Here is a 7,251-nt window from a genome sequence, read left to right as displayed (position 1 = left end):
TCCCCTCCCGCGGCGGACTTGTCTCTTTGTGGCTTGCAAATGGGCGCTTTCAATTAAAAAAAAAACCTAGAGCAAGAGGAGGAAGAGAGAGAGAGAGAGAGAGAGAGAGAGAGAGAGAGAGAGAGAGAGAGAGAGAGAGAGAGAGAGAGAGAGAGAGAGAGAAACGGCAGACATTCCAGGGCGAGCCCTTGGTTTTGTTCTCCTCGCTGAAGGCCTTTGTCCTGAACTCCCATACCCCCCTCTGTTACCACAGTAATGAGAAAGTATGGCCACCCCGGTCTTATTACCATATCAATCTCCTCTTGCCCTGGCTGAGTCAGCCGAAGTGGGGGAAAGAGGGGGCATAAAGGCTACGAGGAGGCGGGGAGGGGAGAGGGGAGAGGGGAGCCCCCTCCATAATTTAGGGGGCACCCGGCATCACTTTTGCATTGACACCAAACCTAGCGCTTTTTTTCTCCTATGTTTTCCTCCCTTACTTCCTAAGAAAGCCCCCTCCTTCCTTCCTTCGTCCTTCCTTTTTTATTTATTTATTTTCTTTATCTATCTATCTATCTATCTATCTATCTATCTATCTATCTATCTATCTATCTATCTATCTATCTAATCTATCTATTTATTTCCTCCTCCTCCTCCTCCTCCTCCTCCTCCTCCTCCTCCTCCTCCTCCTCCTCCTCCTCCTCCTCCTCCTCCTCCTCCTCCTCCTCCTCCTCCTCCTCCCAGAGCCCTTGGCAAGGATGGAGCGCAGGTAAAGCTCCCCTTTGATGCCATTCGTGGCTGCTCATTGGCTGGCTGGCGGGCCGGCGGTGCCTGCCACTGGCCGCTTTGTTCTCTCGGACGGAACGTTCCGCTGCTGGCCGCGCGGCTCTTGAGCGGCAGCAGTAGCAGCTCCTACTACGGTATACTCTGCGAAAGGGACAGAGAGAGGGAGAGAGAGAGCTGCGAGAAGGAATGACAGAAAGAGCTCGTTACTGCAGGCTGCAAAATAACAGCGGGGGGGGGGAGGGAGAGAGCGCCAGAGAGTGTGCCTGCTGCCTGTTCTCTCGGCCCTGCTCCCTCTCCCTACGAGAGTGCCCGGCAGAAGCGGCGGCAGCGCAAGGGCAGGTGGAGGGGGGTGGTCGCACTCCCTTCTTACCCCCGGCAGCAGAAGACAAGGCGGCGGCGGAGGAGGAGGAGGAGGAGGAGGAGGAGGCAGCAGCAGCAGCAAAAGCAAACGGGGCTGGCCGCGAAGGCGCTCAAGGTAGGACTTTGCGTTCCCGCCCTCACTCTGGCGCAGAGCCTGGCGCGCGCTGAAGAGGCTTGTCAGGTGGCTGCGAGCGACCTCGTCGGTCGGAGGGGCTCCAGCGGGGAGGCGAAACCCACGAAGCCCGGCCCTTGTTCCCTACACAAGGTGATGGGGCAGCTTCTTGGCGGGAAGGAAGATAGGCAGGCGGGCGGGCGGGCAAGCAGCGCGCGCCCCTCTCCTGGGCCCGCCGCCGAAGCTTCTGAGGGGGGAGGGCGGATGGGGTGCCACGCCGTCCTGAGGCAAGGCTCTTAGTAGGACTTTTTGCGGGCGAGGCGGGCGGCGGGCGCTTCGAAAGGAGCTGCTGCTGCATCCAACTCGGCTGGAATTAGAACGGAGGCAGATTTTGAGCGGGAGGACGAGGAGGGCAGCGGCGGCAGGTGAACGCAGCGCTGCGTAGGGCGAAGATGCTGGAAAGGAGCGGAGGCGAAACAGGACGCTCCGGGGCGTGGAAGGAGGGATGGAGAGCGGGAAACCGGGAAGACTGGGGCAAGGAAGTTCCTGGGCAACCAAACACCAGCTGCCTTCGAGACGTCTCATGCCCAAACTTAACTTTCGCTTCCCTTGGATTCGGCTCCCACTCGCTGGGTTTTGCTTTTCCTTTCTGCAGACTGTGAAGGTTGAAGGGGGGCGGGAGTGAGAGCAGATTTCGAAGTGCAGCCGAAAACTTGTAACAGCTGATGCTGCTCTTGCTTTGGAAGTGCTTGCAGGTAGATGCTGCTCGAGGGTTGGGGGGGGGGTGACCGGGAGCATCGGCGTGTTGCCTTTCCCCCCAGACTTGGCTGAGGAGGGACAGGAGCAGCCGAGGGGTGGGATGGTGGCAGCATCACCACCTGAATGTGGGGAGATTCTCCTGTCCATTCATTTCATTGGAATTTTGCATCTTCCAAGAATCCTAAATTGCAGTGGGGTTGGTTTGTTTTTTAAGCCAAAGCAAACGAACAACACCATCTGGAGCATGCACCCGTTCCCTCCTGAACTCTTCAATAGTTATGTAGATGGTTTGGTGCCAGTGGACCTTATTCTGATCTCAGTTTGCATTTACACAGGAGGAATCACTATGTCCTTGAGGTTAAGCAAGTGGAACTGAAATCAGAATCTGGCAACCTTTCCTCCAACCCTCTCTTCCTTTCTCTCTCTGTCAGGTTTTGCCCAAGAGATCTTTCTGAGCATTTGCTGCTAATATTAACCTTCCTCTTCCTCTTTCTCTTCCTCTGTCTTTGTTACGTGTTCATGTCTCTCTGTTTTGTATGTGTGCGGTTCATAAGTATCTTGAAGAAAGAAAACACCCCGTCAGTGAGGAGCATCTGCTCTCATGTGCTCATATAATCTGTCACTTGACCTCTCGTGTTGTAGGATCACTTGCAACACCATAGAGAAAGTCACAGTTTAATTCACATTGCCTCTTTCCTCGGAGGCTTGTCCGCTTTTTAGCAGGAAGGAAGGGGGGGGGAGGCAAGTGTAGATTACAATTTAGAACACAATAAAATTCTAGCATGACATGTGCCTACTTCTTATTTTAAGAAGAGAGGGCATTTTCCAATTTTCATGAGTGTTGTGGGGTCTCAAGAGCAGGTGAAAACCTTCATTATTTAATCTGACATAATCTATCCCTGGATGGGAAAACTACCATAGCTATTGATAACAAACCCATTGTAACCAGCACTAACATTAGGGTCTGTGCATGCACAAGCAGAGGCACTCGCTGCGTTACTCCATCTCTGTCTCCATGTAATAAGCATTTGGGATGGGAGTATTGCTTCTGCTGGTGCTACAAAATTAATGTGGAATGCTAAATCAGTAACCACAGTTGACCATGGAACAGCCCTTTTGAGTGAGTCAAGCAGCATCATAATCTATCGACTAAGTAGAGCTACATTTTCTTAACGGTGTATTTCAGGCTATTGGTATATTACATGCTGAAGCCATATGGGGTGTTGGGAATAAAGTCCGAACATTTATTTGCCAGCTCATGAAAATTAAGAGCAGGCAGCAGTGGGTGCTTTTGTCAAATGTAATAACAGAAAGTACCCTGGTCGCTCCTTGTTGTGATTTCAGACTAGTTTGAAATGGAGACCTTGAGGAACAAAGAACCCTGGGCACTTGAGCCTCATGCTAGCCAGCTGTTCTGTCACTGGCGCTATGCAGCTTGCCAAGATTGTTGAAGGCTAGTGGCACATATGCAACTTTGTCGAACTTAAAAAGGGTGGCTGCAGGAGTGTTCCCCTGCAGTGTAGGGCCTGCTCACCTTCATTATGTTTCCTGAGCTTTTATTGATTCCCCATTTAGCGATTCAAAGTGACTTGCCAAGATTGGGTCTGCTCAAGTGGGCATTGGTGTGTGTGTGTGTGTTTAAATGTAAAAAGAAAAATTGAATTTACAAAACAGTGGCAGCTTTACATAACATGCCAACTCAAAAAAGAACAAATAAACGTATAATGCACTACAGTGAAATAAGGCAATGGAAGTTTTAATGTTCTTTTCTAGATCCAAGGACCCTGTACCTACCCTGCTTTGTGTTTCAAGGATCTTTGTGTGATCCTATGTGTCACAGAAATCAGATGTCAAGGTTTGAGGGCATTCAAGGTTCTTTTGCGCCCTCTGTGATTCTGTCTTTTATCCAGTAAGGATTCCTGTGCACTACGTATAGCTGGGGGCAGTGCTATTTTTCTAGAAAAAAGAGGTGCCGGAACTCACCATGAATGCCTCCCTTGTTCTCTTATAATGGCAATAGCACCCACCTGAGAGGTGCCATAACTGATTTCCAGTTGGAAAACAGCCCTGGCTGGGGGAAATCTCCTCGCACACCTACAGAGCTACTATTTCTATGTTCCAAGAGATTATATAGAAATAGTAATGCATACATAGTTATGCAAACTGAGTGTACATTCTGTGCTTTTGGAACTTCAGCATTTGGACTGGATCACCAGACTTCGATCTTGAATTCAAGAAATAGTAACAATCCCCACTGATATTTATGTGGTTGTGGGAGGCATGAAGAAAGAATGAGCCAAATTTTTATTTCAGATGGCGAACCACAGGTATCGGAGTTATGTTGAGGGGGCAACAATATAGGTGTTGCAAAAATTGTAGCTATGCCATTGCATTGTGTTGCATTGGAAAAATGAACCATTATTTTAAAAGGTAGAATGATGCTACTTCCCCCATTGCTTGCAATTAAAAGAAGGCAGTACATACATTACTTCAAGTTAACAAATAGTTCTGCGAATATTCAGTGAAGTTCACCATACTAGTTGAGAACCTGTGCTCAGTTATTCTGTTATCACTGCGTAATGGAACATTGTTTCACTGCTTGGCTATGTCTCTGCAGTGCTTTTCCATACTATCTTCTATACAGGCTAATCTGAAGAAGTGTGCATGCACACGAAAGCTCATACCAAAATAAAAACTTAGTTGGTCTTTAAGGTGCTACTGAAGGAATTTTTTTTTATTTTACTTCGATCCAGACCAACACGGCTACCTACCTGTAAACAGGCTAATACTGTATGGGGAAACTTGTCCCTTTGAGCCAAAGGGACAAGTTGATTTCATGTATGGCTCCAGCTTTTTAACTTAATAATATATGGAGGGAATTGTGTATGAGACTTTGCTTTCAACCAGGGCATTTCTAAAATTTGCCTTCGCATTATGCTAACTGAACGTAGCAAATAAATAATCAAAAGCTCCTAGCCAACTATGGTTCTAGCCCCATTATGGTTCTGACTTTCCTATCTGCCTAAAGCTTCCTTTACAAGCCTCTGCTAACTGCCATTACCCTTACTGAGCAGTTTTCCATTTTGTCTGTTACATTTATATCTCCCTTTCCTGTAAAGAATTGTGACATATAACTTAAAGGTACAGTTGACTGAGAGAGAATGGCTGACCCCAGGTCATCCAGCAAACCTCCAGGTGGGAATGTGAACTTTGACCTTCCCCCGCCCAGGGTTCGATCCACTGTACGGACTCTGCCACAAGTACCGGCAGATTAGAATACAGCCAATATTACTACTGCCTATACTCGCGACTGGACCGTGTTTCCAGTGAGAGATACATATTACAAACGCATGCAATAACTTAAGGGGACTGCAAACCTGATATGGTTCACATTCAGGTGTTTGGGGGGTTGAAGTATGTGAAGATCCTAAGGGTGTTATGACTTCAAGCATTGCCACTGTTATTGAACAAAATGCTTTTGCTCTCCGGTCACCTCAATGCACCTATGCTACATTTTAATTGTGGCACCTATATATGCCTAGTCAAAACCCAAAAGTTTTCTTTACAGTAGTCATTTTTCATTTCCATCTGCATCTCTTTCAATTCTCTACTTTTCCTCTTTCTTCCCCGGCATTGGTTTCATCAGACACCCCTTTCCCCTCTATCTTTTTTGAAGGAGCCCTTCCTCTCTCTTAATTCCACTGTTATTCTCTTTACCCTGCTTCTTTGTTTCAGCTGAAAAATTGCTCCCCTTTAAAAACAAAAAGCCCACCTTTCCCAGTCATTCTGGTAAGTATTTTCTCCAGAGAACCATCCTGCAAAGGTTAGCGCAAGAACCAATAGCAAGTCTTCTTTTGTTTTCCTGTCTAGATTCTCTGCCCAGGAGAAATATGGGGTCTTCCCAGTAGAACCTGCCATTTTCCCCAAAACAACAGAAACTAATGGAAAGAGGGCGGAGTTTAGATATTATAGGGCACAGAATAGAAAACTGCACCAACAGCATCTAGCCAAAGACGCAGAAGTGAAGGATTACCCAGGTATATGTGTATGTTGTTTGTTGCCTGGGTTGTTTGCATCAGGTATATTTCCTTGGATGTGTTTCTCTTGGTACATTTTTTTTCAATTTGCATCACTGTTCCATTAATATATTTGATTTGCGTTAAGTACATCTGAGCATTTCTAAGTGCTTGTGCCAGTGTTTTTGTGTGGCTGCCCAGAGGCTTTTATTGGTGTTGCTGTGTCAATGTCTTATTATATCAGCATTATTTGCTCACCTAGGTAAAGTTGCTTTGTCTTGCATTTTAAGGGACAGATATTCCTATCTTCAGAACCCTACAGGCTTAGCATTCTTAAAAATCAAACGTCAAGCAAGTAATACTGGAAAGTAGGTTTTTGGGGGTGTGTGTGGGGTGTGTGTGTGTCATGGCCTTTTGCTGTGCTCATATCAATGTTGTTTGTTTCTTTGTCCTGCACTTGTAGTTTTCTCTGTGCTAGTGGTCCACCGTAGTTTGTTTCTATTTGCCTAGTCAGTATCCTGATGTTTTTGCAACCTTAGTTTGTGCAGATGTGTATATGTACTTCTGTATTCATGTTTGTTCTGCATGTACTGATGCAAGTATTGACATTGATATTGAATCCCAAGCGGGAATCTCATTTCAGCTTGATGCAGAAAATGTAGGGTGGGGGGAAGAGTCTGATCAGAATTGCTTCATAACCTTCGGTTATATATGCTGACTACCTGTATAGGTAGTACTAGAGGTTGGTACTTGTATTCACTGGCTAGTTTTAGGTGGTTTGCCATTCGATGTTTGGGGATGAATTATTTTTCTCAGCTGACAGAGGCTTCAGATAATTCAGTGCGAGAAAAGCCTGGTGGAATCTGAAGATCAAGATAATAACCCTTTGTTTTTAACTTGAGGAATAAATGAGTAATTCTATCATTACTCTTCATCTGATACAGAGGCTGGGTTGGGAATATCAATAAGTTTTTAATGAATCTTCTGTCATCACAATGAGACGTGGGCTCTCAAAATTAAATCAAGTATGCGAGATTGCCAACGTTGGTGTGTATATGTGGCAGAAAGAATGTCCATTATCTTCATATGTTTTGTTAAATATTACTGCTGATCCATTATTCATTAGTGCTACCCTTCCTTTTTTTAAATGCCATGTATTTCAAGGCAACAGTGTGTTTAGACACTAAGGATATTCTTGAAGCCAGTGTATAAAATCACTGACAGTTTTCCTTCCACCCCACC

The 7,251-nt window shown here is 46.2% G+C and overlaps 1 long non-coding RNA gene across 2 annotated transcripts in view; it reads left to right on the top strand.

Moving 5' to 3' along the window:
* The first annotated feature begins 1,181 nt into the window (after positions 1–1,181).
* The window catches only part of LOC132591711 (uncharacterized), a 76,290-nt gene continuing 70,220 nt past the window's right edge, over positions 1,182–7,251 (top strand). Inside the window, exon 1 of one of the 2 annotated variants that reach the window (XR_009557112.1) lies at positions 1,182–1,237. This is a non-coding gene — a long non-coding RNA (uncharacterized LOC132591711). Of the gene's footprint in view, positions 1,238–1,560; positions 6,031–7,251 lie in introns of those variants that run through there. The other variant, XR_009557111.1, reaches the window with a different exon arrangement.

The sequence above is a fragment of the Zootoca vivipara genome, chromosome 2 (assembly GCF_963506605.1).
Source record: "Zootoca vivipara chromosome 2, rZooViv1.1, whole genome shotgun sequence".
NCBI lineage: Eukaryota > Metazoa > Chordata > Lepidosauria > Squamata > Lacertidae > Zootoca > Zootoca vivipara.
This window is presented reverse-complemented; position numbering and strand designations above follow the sequence as displayed.